Here is an 18893-nt window from a genome sequence, read left to right as displayed (position 1 = left end):
AATTTAGAGCAGGCAAATTCATAGAAACAGAAAGTGGAATGATGGTTTTCAGGCACTAGGGGAAATGCTTTTTAATGGGTACAAAGTTTTAGTTTTGCAAGATAAAAAAGTTCTACAGATTGGTTGTGCAACAATATTCATATTTAACACTACTGAACTGTATTCTTAGAAATAGAGAAGATGGTAGATTTTAAGTTAGGAGTTTTTAGTACAATTATATTAAAAAATGGTTATGCAATCCTTTTCAAATATCTATGTGTAATATAAATATAAACTATTAACATGTATATCTATTAACATATAAAATAAATATAAAAATTAATATACATATAAATATAGAACATATATTTTATAATCTACAGTTAGCCTTCTGTGATGATAGAAGGATATTTCTGCTTAATGGCAAGGAAATACACCATAAATTCCTATGGGTCCTCTATGTTCTAAGATTAAGCAAAATATTGAAATGTCTCTGTCAATTAAATTACCCACTATAGTTTAATGTCTTTCTGTACTCTTATCTTTTAAAATGAGCTTATTAGCTTTAATGTCTGTGTTTACCCAAAGATTCGATTTTCATCAATATTAACAAGTGTTTTGGTAGGTAATCAATCAACCTTTGGGAAATATTGGCTTACTGGGAAGTAGCAAGGCTTTGAAGTCAGAGGGGATAAATCTTATTTCTGCCACTCTCTAGCTTTGCAAATTTGGGTCAGCCATTTAGCTTTTCTAAGACTGTTTCCTCACTTTTAAAATGAAGTGATATAATTACCTGACAGAACTGTTGTGAAGATTAAATAAAATGATGTCTGCAAAGTGCTGTTTAGCACAGTCCTTAGAACTTGGTGTGTACTTGATAAATGATTGCTGTTATTAACAGACACGTCAAGGTGCTGATGCTCAAAAAATGATGTTAGATTCCTTTCAAGACTTCAGATCTGGCTAAAAATCTCTGCCATCTTATCATATTCTCTTCTCAATGAACTTGTAGCCCTGAAGGGATGAGATGGATACAATAATCTACACTTGATTTTAGCCAAAAGGCCAAGAAGCAATAAAATGGAAGATTGGGATGACTAATTCTGAGGGTTTTTCTCGCCAGGAAAACAGTGGTATCCAGTTTTAATACACATTGAAGAGACCCTCAGTAAATGAAGAACTTGAATTTTGAACAATACCAGTAATAGCAGATGAGAATCATAATCTAAAATGTAGCCCATAATAGACCAGTTTGGGTTTTCAGCTGTATCTCACAAACTTGCAGGCTCCAACGTCTAATGGACTCCCTTTGTGGATCTTCATTTCATTGCAGTCCTTGACCTTTATCATACATTGACTTGCAAAACCTGTGCTTGGTGTTTGGGTTATAAAATCAACAATACAAAACAGTGTAAAATTTATAAAATAAACTGAAAGCAGTGGGATCAAAAAAGTCAAATATTGTCTAGGTTACTAATTTGAGAGACATATAACAACTTTAAAAATTGATGAGGCAACATGTAGTCATGAGAATTTGGAAAAGGGAATTTTGAAGCATAGAGGCTACTTTAAAGATGTATCTGCTAAGAAAAATAGAATCGTTATTGCCAGAAAAGTCATCATTCCATAAGAAATAATGCCCTCCACTAAAGTAGTTAAACACCGAAGTGAGTGATGACATCTTTTCTTTTACAAATAATATCAGTTATTTATCTGTCATGATTGATGTAGGGCGAGTCTTCCCCAAAGTAAAGGCAAAACGAATGACCTCATTGCTTTTTCTAATCTGGTGTTCTATAACTCTAAATAAGATATTGCTGATGCTTGACCAATAGTAACTCTCTTAATTCATGAATCTTTTAAATATAGGTAATTTTAGGCAATAATATAAACATGGTTGAAAGCCTTAGGCCCTATGTACTCAAGAGAAAATTGTGTCCCATGAATTTTTAATAAACCAAACAGTGCTATTTCCGTGAAGAAATAAGGTATGCTAAATTAGAGTGACAGGAATTCCAAGGGGAAGGGCTGAAAAAAGACAGTGCTTGGCACTTTAATCTTTCAGGAGCTGGTGGGAAAAAATGTAGGAATTTGTAATAACAGTGCCAGATTTTATTTAATCAAAACTGGAGAAACTTCTGATTTGTGTTTTATGCATAAATTTATGTCATAATTTGACATTCCTATTTGCAAATATTTAAAAGAGGTTTAATTCATGAATACATATTCTCACTGTTTTATCTTATTCCAATATTCAAGGTATGGTATATGAAATAAAGATTATATTTTAAAAATGAATTTTATTACATCAGATTGCCAAGGTCAAAGTAGAAACAAGTTTTCGAATGGGAAAGTGGACACAGAACCGGGACTCCTACCAAGACAGAGAGAAGACAGGGAAGAAGACACGGGTTGTTGTTTTCTAGTCTCCACCTTTACCTCCTTTCTCTCCCCTCATCCTCCAGCCCCAACCTCCACCCTCCTCCTGGTGTAATGCCTACCCATATTATTTTATTGTTTCAACTCCCGCCTCAGAGCCACTACTGATATTGTTTTAGATAGGAAAGAAGCAAAACAAAACATTTGTTCTGTTCTCTCAACTTAAATATGTTTTAAAATATCAGAGAGAGAGAGAGAGAAAGAGAAACTCTCTTGTAAAATCAAAGATTTACCAGAGACCTGGAGCAGCTTGGAGACAGGCGATGGGAAGGGGACATGTGGTGCTGTCTGGAGCAGTTTACTACACACTCATAGATAACTCATGGATGTCTCTCACTCTGGAGACTTGGGGAGGAGGAATGGCTGCAGCTAGACCAACAGAACAAATTATGACAGCAACTGCTCTTGGAAAAAATAGGGTTTGGGTTCTGAAAGGGGGGTTGGGGAGGAAGCGAGACCACCTACAAGAGTGTCAGTGGCTGGTCCTTGAAGGACAGCCTTTCTGAAGGAGATGCACTTACCAGAAGGACAGGGACTTCTTTCATGGAAAGCTGTTGACAGAATTTGAGATACTTGAGATGTTTTCGAAGGCTAACATGTGTCTCAAAAAACTCATATATTACTGGAGCCAAAGGCAGTATAGCCATTTTTATTCAGACAAAAAACCATGATGAACATGCTTAAGGACTGATAAACAAACCAGAGGGTAAGATGAGGTCATGATTTATTACATGTTTCTTGAGAGAAGGTAAACAGATTTTACTTAGTTGTAATTATTTCTTTTCAGACAAGCCAGAATTTATCTTTTCAAGTTTGTTGAGGTTCAGTTGGCACAGACACAAAAAACCCCTGAGGAAATTTAAGATATACATTGTGATGAACTGTTATACATGTTGGGAAAGGGTTACTCCCATCTATGTAATTAGCACATCTGTCACCTCATATTTGTTTATTTTTGGTGAGAAAATTTAAGTTCTATTCTCTTAGCAAATTTCAGTTACACAAGGTAGTGTTATTCTTCATTATATGAGATAAATGGACACGTAAATCATTAACCCTTTGGTTTTATGTTGATACAAACTTATTTTTACTCAGGGAGGAAAATGACCATTTACAAGTAACCAGCCATTTTGATTTGCCCAGGACTGAGGAGTTTCCCAAATATAAACCCTGCAGCTCTAAAACCAGGGGAGTCTTTAGTGAACCAGGAAGGTTGCTCGCCCTACCATTTAATCTATGGAAGAAGATCTTAAGTATCTGATCTTGAGTCTTCATTCGACGCTTACTGGGTACTTACAAACTTCAATGTTTCATGAGATACATGAATACATAAAATAGCTCTCACAAATGAAATAGAAAGGTGGGTTATTTACACTTGTTCTTTAATTGAACCCTTTTCCTTCTTTCCTCCCTTCTCCTCCTCCCCTCTGGTTCCTGTTAGTTTCTTGTTTCCATGTCTCTGGTTCTATTTTTCTCATTTGTTTGTTTTGTTCATTGGATTCCTTTTATAGGTAAGATCATATGACATTTATTTTTTGCTGCCTAGCTTATTTCACTTAACATAATACTCTACAGTTCCATCCATGCTGTTGCAAAAGGCAAGAGTTCCTTCTTTCTTTCTGCTGCATAGTATTCTGTTGTGTAAATGTACCACAGCTTATTGATCCTCCGAACAAAAAAAGAAAAAGAAAGTTGGGCAAAACTGAGACATCTGCAGATATCCTATCTCCCCCCACCCAGATAATTCAAATTCAGATTAAAAAAAACAAGGCAGGAAAAACAAAACTCTTGCACACTGTAGCCCTCCACTCTGCACTTTGGCTTACCGTGTTAGGCACTGTTCTAGATGCTAAGAAGTCAAAGATAAAAATGCACCTTAACACACTCTGCCCTCCAAGGTTTTGCCATCTGGTAAGAGTAAGAATGCACTAGAATGTAAGAGAACACATTTTACTAGATTTTGAAAAGTACCTGAATTTCAAGCAAAAAAATGGTCAGTAGAAGTCAGGAGACATCCTCTACTCTAAATCTGTCTATTAATGAATTGTATGGCTTTACTTTAATCAGTTTCCCTGGGTCTTCATTTCTGCAACTCTAAAACAAAGTGATCTTATGGAAGATCCTCAAGTCTCTCTAAGTGTATATTTCTACAGATCCAGTCACCTCAAAAAGAGTTTTAAGGGGTAGGTATGGCAAAAAAAATTTATCACGAAGGATAAAATATGTATTCTCAGGTCATTCTAATGGCAGAAGAGATTCTTGAGCAGTTAAAAAACCCAGCACTGTGAAGAAGAATGATAACTGGTACCTGGAAATAAGCATTTCGGATTTCAGTAGTGTGCTGAGGTCCTTCATTCTGTGCATCTTATCCCAACTACATGTTCAATACTCAGTGCTCAACAAGTAAAAGACTCTTGCTTCTTCTAAGTTCTTTAAAATGTATGACTACTAATAGAAAAAGTGATAAGACTGATGTGTGGGATTTGTAACATATATAGTGTAATGCGTAAGCCACTTAACATGATAGGGAAGGGCTAAATCAAACTACCCCGGGGGACAGGAAAAGCAGGCTTACAGTTATGAGTACACAAAACACAGTTTATTCTTGTATTATTATTTGTTAATCATTGTATCATTTGTTTGTATTTCAACTGTAAACCTAGTTTTGTCCACCCTTGTAGAGCTGCAAATTTTCCATATTGTACATGAAGCTGAGTAATAACTATATAAACTAAAAAGTTAGTGGACATTGTTATATATAAGAAACCAGTAAAATAATGCAAAAATGTATAGCTAAAAAGTCAATAAAATTTTTAAAATGGAGTTTAACAAATATTTACTACCCAATAAAAGACAGGAAAAGGAAGAAGAGGGAAACAAAAGACATTTCATAAACAGGAAAAAAATTAATGAAATTGTAGGTCTTAAGCCAACAGTGTCAAAAATTACATTAAATGTTAATAATCTAAACACTCCAGTTAAAAGGTAACAGGGGTCAGAATGAGCTTTAAAAAAATAGGCACAACCCAGCTATCTTACAATCTAAAAGAAATACACTTAAACATAAAAACAAATAGGTTTAAAGTGAATTTATGAAAGAAGATATGCCACGTAAGCAGTAAGAATAAAGAGTGTGAGGGGCATATATTAATATCATATAAAGAACTCATCAAGACAAAGGGTATGATCAGATATAAACAGGGAATTTCTACCTGATAAAGGGTCTATTCATTAAGAAAATACAATATTCTTAAATGTTTATGTGACTAATACTAAAACTTAAAATATATGAAATAAAAAATTGAGAGAATTAAAGGGAGAGGTAAATGGTTTCTCAATTATTTGGGGATCTTAATATCTTTCAGCAATTAATAGTCATTTAGACAAAAACAGTTCGTAAAGACACAGAGAACTGAATGGCACTATCAATCCCTTGACCTTGGTCATATCTATAAAAATGAGGGGAGGAAATCTGTGCTTTCTGCATTTGGCTATTTACATGACAAATAACCATTACAGGGTTTTAAAATTGTTTTCCTTCTGAAAACATTACTCAGTAAATGTCAGGCTTTGCATGCCAAAATATATTTTGGTTCCTTTTTGTATGTTGTTTTCTTGAAAAAGATAGAATTTCTCAATTTTTGGTTCTTTATTTTCAGTTTTGTCTCATTCTTTTCCCCATTTCTCCAACAAAAGATCTGAAAACTCTTTTACATTATGTGAAGACTTTTTCTTGCAGCTGCTACACACACATGCACACTTACATGCAAACAATTTATTTGAAGAAATATCAGAAAACAAGCTTATGTTTCTCAATAATTATATTTTTATGCACAGGTATAAAATATATTTATATGTGTGTGTTATATACGTACATGTACATATAATATGCCATGCCATCCTGGGGTGTTTATAATTTACATGGGGCCCTGGAGTTGCTCTCTCAACTGACAATGATTTAACAGACCCCAGAGTACAACCAATGATGGTTCTAAGAACAACAACAAAAATGCTTAATGTTATTTTTGACTATTCAGTAGTACACATGAACCAGCAGACTTTATCCACCATGCTCATTGCTGTTTCTGGGTAAGTGACTCAGTAGCTTAAACTAAAGATTAGTCTGCAGCGACATAGTTGGGATTTGATATTACCAAAGCTATGTCATAAAACTAAGCATATTAGATCATATTAAAGTATATATACTTTATGTGTATGTACCTTATATTATTATTAATGAAAAAAGAATAGAGTAGAATAATGTGGCTCTCTTGCAAGACCAAAGCAAAAACAAATAAACAAACAAACACTTCACTTTAGAGTTACAGATTTTTGAAAGTCAGGTACAACATGTCATCGTGGTTAATTTTGTCATGTAGGATAATTAAACCTCAGAACCTGGCTCTGTTGTAACAAAGCAGTTGCACACAGGGATTTTTAGGGTATGGGGAACATCAAACTCTGTATTTCCCAAGAAGTTGCCTCTATTTCAGACCCTCCCCTTCCTCTGGATATCCATTGTGTGTTACTACTGGAGCCCAGTTAGTAGATCTCTAATTGATTACAGGATAGTTAATTTTCTCTAGATCCCAGTGAGAGCAAAAATCATGACTTCCACTGTTCTTTCATCTTCCACAGTGCCAGATTTTCAATAGTTATCAATAATGTATATTGACTCCTGGGTTAACTTTTCAAAATGGTTAGTGTCCTGTTTGTTATTGCACTTGGAATTTCTAGTTCTTAAGACTTGCCTTGAAAATGATGGTTTGAGAAGTGAATCTGGGTGGAAGAAATATGTGACTGGTTATATATGGTTGTGTATTTGCTCAGCAAACAAACCAAGCTTTGTGGCTCTTTGTGTTTTTTGAAGTTCAGCACATTTTGGAAAGGTGGCCAGTGATCTGATTCTTTTCAGTGGTTTTGGGGTTTTAAGCATATCTTATTTTTTTCTAAAAACACACAGTGATGGGAAATTAATCTTACTGAGATGCACATCTGAAACAATCAAACAATTGTTTCAAAAGTTGAACAATTCATGATTTATTATCAACACTGCTTCAAAGGGGAAACCAGAACACAGTAAGTTTTTTTCTGTTACATTTCAAAAACTTTTTGATGTAAGATTAAGAGAAAGTGCACTAAGCGAATTCAAGAGAAACAACTGCAAATTAGAGAATATGTCAACATTATTAAAATCAAAATCATATGTCTAATAAAGGTTCTGATTGGTTGAATATCACATAGTTCAAATATTCAATATGTTACAGAGCTGTCAGAGCTGTGAAAGGTGCTAAGAATAGAGTTGTAGAACTTTGCATGGAATATGCAAGCTTATTAGGAAGATTTGATATAAATTATCAAAATTGTGCATATGTGCATATGGTTTAGTAAACACCCTCCAGATTATTGGAATGTCCTTGTTGAAATATTTAGTGTAACTTTTCAATATTCCCTCTTAACTTGTACCAGAATAGGTCTGGTTATTGATCCTGAGTTGAAAACTGGATTGTTCAGAAAGCATCAATGGCTCCAGGGCTGATAGAAATATGACTGTGATCTCTTCCTGTGAAGAGGCCACAGTCTATGGCAAGGGATGTCCGACCTCTGAGAAATCCTGGTCTTCTCAGCTAAGGGTTCTTGGAATGGTGAGAAGGAAGGAGAGGCCAACGCGTCGGGCGCTTGAAGGAGGGTTCTAAGTTACTGTGCAAACTTCTCATGGTGTTTCTTGTCCATGTTCCTTAGAAGGACATTGTTAAGGAACAGTTCAAATTATCACTGGTCAAACAGTCCCCCCCCCATTTTTTAAAGTTGAGAACATTGGGGTGAAAAGTATTGTCTTTAAACGGTTTATTTAGAGCAGTGGTTGTGGACAGCCATAAGGCAAAACTGGCTCTGCAAGTGCTTTAAGTATATGTACATTTCACATCAACCTCAGAGTTTCTGGTTTCTCCCTAAAAACGCTGAGATCTGGAGGCAGTAGACCTGTGACTCTGCGTGCCAACACTGGCTAGGAGGGGAGTAGCATGTGCCCTTGCTCGGCTCCCTGTGGCCTTAGACCCGCGTGGTCCTCTACACGCATCTGGGCATGTAACTTATTTAACATATCAGCTAACCACGACTTGGTGTATGAGATAAACTTAGCTTTATTTCTTTTTACTGTAGATTGTGATTACGGATTTAATTCTCTAGCCAGGGTTGGTAATTACATAATAAGAGCTGACTCTTAGCTTAAAGTCTTGAAAGCAGCCATCTTTTATGACAAATTAAAATGGCCATGGCGTTAGGAGCCAGTAGGTACATATAAGTGAGTGGAAGATGACATATAAAAGCTAAGGTACCATTTACTTAAATTCAAATTGTGCTTAATAGAGTTGACCCCATCATATTTTGCTTAAAATCTGTATTTTTCTTCCTTTTGCATTAAAGTAAAATTGGTGATGTGGGCTAGGATCTTAAGGAATATGGTACTTATTTTAAAAATATGTAAGGTCTTTAAATTATCTGGAAAGTTGATGTAATTATTCTTGTAAGAGAAAAGATCACAAAATCAGTTGCTTGATTATTCAACAGGAATTTTATGTTATAAAAAGCCACGATAATACCTTATGTTTATCTTACACTTATGAAAGGGATTTTACATGTTATTTAGGATTCCTTTTTCTTAAAACCTTCCTTGAGGTAGGCAGATGTGTTTTTACTCATTTTGTAAATGTAAGCATCAAAGCTCATAGATGTCAAGAAACTTTGTTATTTTGCAAAGTAGGACTGTATGTTACTAGATCTCGAGATTTTAAATCCAGCTTTCATAAAATTATTCAGAGGTTCCAATGCAATGTTTGTTAAAAATGTTTTGAAGCTCATTTAAAATTACCGAACCTCAAAGTAATACTCATTTTCTTCAAATTTCTCACTATGAAGAATCCTGGGAATCACTTAGTCCCGCAGAGTCCCTACAATTTAATAGATGCGATGCCCCTGTTCAGGGAGAGGGAAACCCACTGTATTACAACATGGTGTTTCTCAACTTAGTACTGTTGGCATTTTTTAATCAATAACTCTTTTGTGGGAGTTGTGGACAGTAGAGAAGTTTTAGTAGCATTCCTACCTCCTCCTTCTACTAAATGTCAGTAGCATCTCCCCAGGTGTAACAAATAAAAATGTCTCCAGATATTGCCAAATGCTCCTTGGGGGAAAAATCACTTCTTGCTGAGAGTCGCTGACTGCTCAAGTGAGTGAAATTGTAGAAAAATGGAAGCTCAAGAACATTTCTTCTATAACTTGACTATTGGCTCTGGTATTTGAAAGGACAGGGGTTTAAATGATGTTACCAGACATTAATCGAACATGGAGTTAGTGCTAACAGTCTTTTTTCCTGACGTTTAGGGTTAAAACTAATCTCAACAAGACAGGAATTCTCTGTGCAGGACACAAAAACACATCCTTGTGCCTTAGGAATGGCCAAATACATTTGGCTGTACTAGAGATACAATTAGGTGAAAAACTCTTAGGGGGAAATCTTATTTTTGCAGCTCTGAATAAAAAACAAAACAAATTTCAACAAATTTGGCTGAAATGACCACAGAGGAGTTCTCATGACTTCCTATAGAGCAGCAACTCTAAAAGTAAAAATAATACTTGGTATCCTGACCCTTTTTATACCTATTCATGAGAAATTGATAAAAAAACCTTCACCAAATAGGATTCAGAAACTATCATTCTTCTGGTTCTGTCCGAATTTTGCTGTGGGTGTTGTCCAAGCTCTCTGCTAACTTTCTTTGTCCCATTTTTATTCTGCCCATGACTTTTTTCAGTAGATTAAAATTTTCATTACTTATAGGACAAGGCCTCTAGCCTCTCACCGAAGTTGTTTAGCGATTGCAAACTTAGAAGGGCTTCCTTCACTATGTTCTGCTAAATACCTATTCTCAGCAAGTCATTATCCCAGAAATCTCTCTCTCTTTCTCCAGCAATACTATGGCTGGCATTGGGTGAACAGTAGAATAATTTTGAATATTAAACATGGAGTTAGTGCTAACAGAAAGCATGAGAAGTCAGTAAAGAGAATGACCCAAGTATGAGATGCTGCTTGGGAAGAAAGGCTATTCATTTTATGATTTATTCACACATATGTATGTATTTACCTATGCATATGTAGGTATTTATTCAACAATTTATCCATTCATTTATTACATGTATATTGAGCCAAGTATATGCTAGTCAGTAAGCTTCTGAACTAGTGTCCTGGTGGAGCCACACAGAGAGAGTCTGTATGAAAACTTAGGTAGGACCCCAGGAGGGTCAGGAGCAGAGAGGGGTACTCCTGTCTCTGCGGGGAACAATGAGAGATGCCACAACCCCAAAGGGAAAGTCACTGGGGGGGAAGGAAGCAAAGTATTTTCCTACTTTAGTGATGTGCCTGAGGTGATGATGTCTAGATGAGCTTAATTATTGCTCCCAGCACAACCTTCCTGTAGTCACATGGCCTTACAAATAGTTCCAAGGCTGTTAAAATGCACTTGTCGCATGTGTTACTATGTTGTCAAGTGTTCTCAGATGCAGCAAAGACTCGTGGTGTTGAAAGAAAACTAAGAAGTAGACCAGGATTTAATTAGAAATACCACATGACCTTAATTGGCCCTCATCGGATGTGACCAGTCTCTGGACTGAGGCCAATCTGGTCCAGAGAAAATCTGAGTTCAAAATTTAGCCGTTTAATTATAATTATTAGAAACTTAGAAATTATTAAAAACAAAATTTATTTTTATCTTGAAATGTTAATGTAGGAATTCATATGCCAATTGAGAAAAATTTATAGAACAATAAAACAGTCACTGTTTTGATGTGTTGTTGAAATTGGCTGATAACAATGCATACATAAGATAATTTTATCACAATTACATATGAAATAACCTGCATGGCTTTGTTGCATGATTCCCTAAATCTCCTTGATAACTTTGAGGGGGGTTATAGTACTACTACTGTGAAATGATTGCAATTATGTGTGCTCTCTGGCCTGGGAGTTGAAAACAAATAAAGCACACGTAGTAATTCAAGATGTTTTCTCTACATAGTGGTGATGTTCATTAAAATATCAGTAAGTGTTGGAACTAATAGGGAGTTTTCAAACTTTGGGAGTTTAGAAGGACTGGTGCATGCATAGGTATTATTTTATCCCGTGCAAATGATGACATGTCTGTTTGTAGTACTCAGATATTACAGAGACCACTGACTCAGAGGTAGTTCTCGTGGCAAGATGCTGTAGCTTTCTAACTGTCCCCCAGTTCCAATTACCTTTAGAAGCCATAGCTATAATGATTAGTGACAACCCAGGGTCATGTCCCTCCTTCCACCGCACTGACACTAAATTCATGTACCTGAGCCCAGTTGCCAGGTATAAAGCTCTCATCCAGAATCGGAATCCCATTAACTCAGAAACTGCAGTGGTGTTTATTCACTGGTATTGTATCAGCGATACCAGCCCTAATGTCAGAAAACCAGCTTGCTTTTTGTAGAGTGGGCAGAGGACCTGATCAGAAATTGCTCCCAAGGAGACATACAAATGGCCAACAGATACATGAAAAAACGTTCAAATTCACCCACTATAGGGAAATACAAATTAAAATCACAATGAGATACCCCCTGAAACCAGTGAGAATGGCCACTTTCATCAAGGTAAGAAATAACAAGTGTTGGAATGGTTGCAGAGAGAAAGGAAACCGTTCACACGTTTTTGGTGGGAATACAAATTGGTACAGCTACTATGGAAAACCACATGGGTGTTCTTCAAAAAGTAAGAATAAAGTTATTATATGACCCAGCAATCCTCTTCTGGGCATCTACCTGAACAATTTGAAGTCATTTATTCATAAGGATATATGTATGCACCTCTATGTCTGTTTAGCTTTATTCATGGTGGCCAAGAGACAGAAAAAAATCTGTGTGTCCTCAGACAGATGGCTGGATAAAGAGGGTGTGGTACAAATGCCTGTGGAATGCCGCACAGAAAATGGGGCCACAGGAATAGATGCAACGCTGCCATTGGTGACGACATGGGTGGGTCTTCAACTGTCATACCGAATGAAGTAAGTCAGGTAGAAAAAGCCAAGAACCACATGATGTCATTCACATGTGGGATATAAAACAGAAAGCAACAAATGGAGAAACAAGACAAATGAACAAACAAACAAAAATCTCTTAGACACAGACAACAGTATGGTGGTCAGAAGGCAAAGGGGTTGAAAGAGGTACAAGAGGATAAAAAGGGGTCAAATATATGGTGACAGAAGGAGACTTAACTTTGGGTTGTGAACACACAATGCAATATACAGATGATATGTTATAGAATTGTACACGTAAAACACACAATCTTATCAGTCCTGTAATTGCAATACATATGATGCAAATTTTTAAATTACAATGAAATATTCTTCTTAAACTTAAAGAAAAAAAATGTGATGTGTTTCATCCCAACTAGCCACCTCCCAAAGCCCTGGGAGCTTGCATTGCTCATACCCTCCTGAGTGTCACACACAGGAAGGAACTCAGACTCCATTTAACCGCTACGTACAGTGAGACCTAACTGCAGTGGGGCTAGAATTTGGATATATAAGGAAATCACTGAAAGGGGTGATAACATTATTAGTATAATGTTTAAAATTCCTGAAAAGAGCACACTGGACTCCAGTTTACAGGCCTCTTTTGTTTTCATAAAATTATTTGGTATAATTATGTACATCAATAATATGATCATTCCAGAAGTTTCTCTGTCATCTCAGTAGGAGTATTAAATCAACACAATCCTAGTCAAAATATAACATGCACTCAAATCTGAACCATATAGTCACATATCACTTCTATTTGTTTGTTGTAGTTTTAGGTAAAATAGCCATAACAAGATAAAAAGCAGTTGCTGGAAAAGTGGTAGAACTTTTCAAAAAGCAGCACTTAGTGTTGCTACATAAGTCAGTGTTTATAAAACACTTATACCAAGCTCAGGGATCTGAAAATGGAAGGAAAAAAATCCCTGTAACAGGAAAGTGTACTGTTTAGTGGGAGAAATCAGAAAGGATCCAAACTACCCAGAAACAAATCAAAACACTAATAAGGTTCTCAGTGGATATTGCTGAACAATTTATATTTTTCACTCAATGTATTGATTTTAAATATCATACAGTGAGTCTGTACAGCTTCTGTAAGGAGAAACATTTGTAATTCATCCTTATGATACCTAATTGGAACAAGGTAACAAGCTATAAACCAGCCACTGAGCACACCCAGCGCCCATCTCAAACTGGATGCTGTCTCCTGCAACTCAGAAAAGACACTGTAGAACTGTAAGCTACATTCTTAACTTAAAGCTGTCATATCTTCTCCAACCTGAGCCTACCCCTTGCAATCTTTCAGCTCTTATTAAGGTGAGATTATTCTAGTTTGTCTGTGGGTTCTGATAAACTCCTTAGTTGTCCTAAGGGATCATAGAACTCTTGATTGCAAAGAGCCTTAGAGCCTAAAGTAGCATTTATATCACAACTGGGCAAGCGGAGGCTGGATCAATGACGTGAACTCAGCGATTTGCTATGAATTACTGGCACCATGACTGAACAGAAACTATAGCACTCATGTTTTTCCTAAACAGGGACCCAATTCGTGCTTCGCAGAACCCACCGCAAGAGATTCTGAGACTACCAAAGTGACCCAACCCGGAATCTGAATTACTGTTAACAACTACAATCTAACCTTTTTTCTTTTGTACTTTTCACAGCTGTTGTAAACTCTACTCTGCCTCAGCCAGCTCCACCCTTTTAGAGTGTAGGACTTAACTTGTGGGAATCCCCTCAGATCTGACCTTTGTTCTGGCTTCCATGGGCAATCCCATTATCTTTGGGAGTGACCATGTGTCTTTGATATTTCATAGGTCAGCAGTCTCCTACTTCATTGCACGGTTATTTTCTTTGCACAGATCGCTTTGGTCTATGGTTTAAAAGTGAGCCCAGACCCCTTATTTTGCATCCCTTCAGCCCAGACTTGGCTCTATGACTTCTCTTCTGATTGGAAAACAATCCTAACAAAAAACACAGCTCTTGGGTGGCCTTCTTCTTCTCTGCCCTGCTTCTCCACTTGCTCAAGCTATTGTATCTCTCTCTGCCCTTGAATCACTTGCCGCTGGTGCATTCTTTCTTCCACACTTCCAACTCTTTGACCAAGTTCAGGGTTGTATGTAGGGCACTCCAGAACGTCCTCCTTGAAGACTGCATTGCTTGGTCACTTGGGGAAAGTTTTAAAGTCAAAGACACTCATGCCTTGTGACCTTGGGGAAACACTTCAGTTCTAATATCTGTAAAATAAAAATGATGGTAGTAGCAACTTGTTTAGAGGAGTCATTGAAATGTCTCAGGATAAGTCCCCAGCACTGTGCTTGGTGTGGAGTAAGGGCTCAGCAACTGGTAACCCTGAGCCTCGTTTTCCCTCACTAACACCCTGAATGCTGATCAGACTCATTTACAAAAACTGTGTGCAGGCTGACACTTCACATGCTCACTCAGTGTGTTCCAAATCAAGTTGTAACTGTCAATTCAATCCTGATGGCTGGAGCATAACATTGGTACCATTATCTAGTTTTAATGCCAGTGGAATTCTTTTTGCTATTTTAGTTATTTTTTCATTCTGCTGAGCTTCAAAGAGGGAAGTTATTTTATCCTCTTTTATTTCATTATTTTTATCAATTGATTTGAGAGAGAGACATCAATTTGCTATTTCATTTATATGCATTTATTGATTGATCTTATATGTGCTCTAATGGGGAAGTAAACCCTCAACAGTGACATATGGAGCCAAATCTCCAACCAACTCAGTTACCCAATCAGGGCCTCGGAGGGCACTTATTTTAACAAGCATTCTCTCTATCGTCTTTATAAAAGTTCTCCCATATATTTTTCTATCTAAAAATACTATTCTAAATTTTTCCCTGAATATAAGTGCCAACTTCGCTTTGAATATCTTTTAAAACAATAGTAAAAACTACCTGTGTTCTGAGAACATGACATAAAGTATCTGTCACCTTATTTTATTTAAGATAAGTGACCAAATTCATTTTTTAAAAAAGTCTTTAAAAACCCACACCAGTCAAACACCATGATTCTGTTGTTTTTTTCTACTTCTTGGCTTTCTGGCTACAATGTAATGATTTGATTTCTATTTTGCTAGTACTTCATTCTCTTATTAATTCTTGCTTTGCTTCTCAGGTGACAAAATAGAACTCTGATGAGACTTTTCCCTGCTGTTCCCTGAACAGCAGATAATCATTTGGCCCATTTCTGGTAGTTTCGCCTATACCAGCATGTCTTAGTGAAAGACAACCTATCACAAACCTCGGAACATCAGAGAATGATACATGACTTTGAATATTTTGAACAACGTCAATTGAACAGAGTATAGAATATCTGACATTTTAAACCAATGTATTTTCTGGGGGGAAAATTACTGCTAAAATAGTTCATAATGTCAGTCAGCCTTGCTTCTCTAAAAATCCCTAAAAGAATGATATGTTCTGATGAGAACAAATCATTTGCTTTTAAATGGCAATGTGTGTGAGTAATTCAGGGGCTTATTTCAAGAATGCTGATCAATCTACGTCTTTTACTGACGTTCACCTTCCGGTAAAATGAGAGCATTTAAGTTGGTCTCTCAGTTGACTGGCTGACATTAAAAGTCACTCATTCTGAGATTTAATCATGTATAAACTGAAAGTCTTTTCTCTGGGTCGCATTTCGTAGTCTGGTAACCTCTGGAACAGGCAATGCTGATCACTGAGCTCGCCCTGCCCTCCATTCACGGGTTCCTTAACTCCTTGCTTCCTGAAGTCGGTGTTTGCCTCACTTTGCTTTATTACTGTTTTTCCCTCTCACCTTGTACAAGGAAGGTGAGAGCTAGCTCTATTGCGTGCTTCTGTTGTCATGGTGAAGCAAATAGTACAATTCCACAGTTAATAAAGAGTATCAGGGTGAGGAAGACATTTCTCCCAAGCTCACGTAATTTTCATTTCATTACAGTGGAACTAAGGAGCATTGACAGGCTTGTCGAAGCAAAATCTTATGTTAGATGTAGTTCATAATGTCAAGCTATTCACTCAGAATATAGTGCTTTCCTTTGAGAAATCATTTTAAATGCTTGCACTGGAGGAATGTTTTAAAGGGGGCTTCATGAGGTCATATTTTTCCCCAACTAAAAAGGAACTGACATTCTGCAGATTTCCATTTTGAAAACTGAACAGGCACAGAGAAACATTGTTGCAAAGGGCCTTATTAATGCAAGCTTTGAAAAAGTGATTTGTGGCTTTTCTAAAAGAAAATGTCTTCAGTTGGCTATCCAGTTTAAACTTGGGTGTGGAAAGCATAAAGGATCCTTCATTCCACTGCGAGTCCAAAGGATAAAGCATTTTCAGTATTTATTTATTTCTGATCAGAAAAGCCTCCCTCCCCACCCCTTCTTCCTACCTCTTCATTTAACCTACCCCCTCCTGCTGCACTAACCTCCTTCATGAGCACAGAATTCAGAATTGCTAAACGTGTCAGGTCCTACTGGAAGAGAGAGAGAGGAGAGGAGCTATGGAGTTGAAAGTCTGCCCCATGAGATGTTTAGCTGTTAGGAGGTGGTGAACTGAAATTGGCCAGTGTCATTCAAATGACCGCTGTAATTTGAACATTCTATAAGAGCTCAAGTCAACTTCACGATGGTTCACAAAAATGGAAGCAAGTGGGAAGCTTTCTTCATTGCAAAATTTTTCTCCTTTCTCAACTCTAATTCACTATGAAGAAATGCACTTTGGTGAGCGTTCCATGGTTTTAACAAAGGCTAGAAAAATAATTTTTAAAAACCTACATCGAAGAGAAGTGAGACTATTTGAAAATAGCAGATTTCCAGCTTTTACCCTCACTGTTAGGATGCCAAATCCTTTGTGAACTCTGAAATGGGTAGAGCTGAAAACGTAGAATAAAAGGTTAAAGTGACAGATTGAAGTCTGATAGAGAATGCAAAGGATTCTCTGTCTAGTGGGGTTCACATAATAGAAAAATTGGGAAAATGAAGGTGCATTCATGTAAGGGTCTCTTTGGAGGAAAGGAAGTCACCTTTTAACATAAATAGCAGACACTTTGTCATGAAATTTTTCAGAATCGGCACTGTGAGGACGGGTATGTGGGAAAGGGAAGAACTGATCATCACAGTCTACCCACGCTTTGCTGTGCACTTTGCTTTGTGTTTATTGTCTCGTAGAAGCCTGTGTTGATCAACCCAAGGAGGTGAGTAGCAACGTGGACATTTTTACAAATGAAAAGTTGTTTTCTCAAGCCCCGAGACTACAATTCTCAAAGTTCATTCTATATCATATATCTTACTGTCTGCTTTTTGCTGATAAAGGAAACAAGATTTCTAGTATTTTGGAAAAGGTGGCAGAGGAGGAGAAATTGCAGAGAGAGCAAATTTATAAATTTTGCCAAGTTAGTTTTATCATTATTATTTATGAAACAAAAATAGATAGGATGGTCACCTCACAGGGGAATTTTATTTTTTTTCTGCTAAGTGTTATAGTGTTTGTTATATTTACCCTCCAAATCTTGAAATAGCTCTTCCACTTTATTGTGATCCGTTGACTGCAATTCTCCATTTTACCAGTACAACATTTACTCGTATCCTAATGGCTACAAATCCAGTCCAAATCTGAGCAGCTTGAAAGATCACATCAAATGAGTAAAAGACTGCATATTAAGATGGTGAGAACATGGGAAAAATGGACATGACTCTTACAAACACAAAATCTCAATGTTGAGCCTGGTAAAACTAGTCACTAGGTAGTGATTTGAGACTCGCACAGTGAAGCCCCACACAAATGTTAATCAACGCAGGTCGTTTTGCGGATCAGGCCCAAGGATCCAGGCTGATGATGTGCCTAAAGCGGGAGGAGGACAGCGAGCGCTGGACCGTGCAGCAGCAAACTGCATACGCAGCAGATGCTTCTGATTATATTTACAGGATTAGGAGCCTTCAGTGAGTTTTGTTTCACAGGTGGCGCATCACGCACTTAGAAATAGGCCAGATTCTTGTTTTCTTTAAAAACGGTCAGTTTCTGGCTGAAATCACATTCCAGCATAAATATAGGCAAAGATTAAGACTTACTATAGGTGTCATATGCAACTTCTAAAGCACTTCTATGATAATGAGCTCCTCCATTCACTCTATTTTTTTTTTTTGTTGAACAAATATTTATTGTATGTATACTGTTAACCAGGTATCAGGCGAAAAAGAGAATGAAGTTTTGATGTTTTGATATTGAATATCAGAGCTCATAGAGTCAAAGACAAGGCCACAAAATCCCAGAAGAGAGTTTTTCAAAGTTGTTCTTTAGAACAGGAATCGTATACGATGCTCCCCATTCCCCAAGGGCTCTGTGACCAAACTCATGGGCTGAATAGTGCATGTTA

This window comes from Artibeus jamaicensis, unplaced genomic scaffold (assembly GCF_021234435.1).
Source record: "Artibeus jamaicensis isolate MK-2021 breed Jamaican fruit bat unplaced genomic scaffold, CSHL_Jam_final scaffold_474, whole genome shotgun sequence".
Taxonomy (NCBI): Eukaryota; Metazoa; Chordata; class Mammalia; order Chiroptera; family Phyllostomidae; genus Artibeus; species Artibeus jamaicensis.
The sequence above is the reverse complement of the archived record's forward strand: the minus strand, read 5'-3'. Positions refer to the sequence as shown.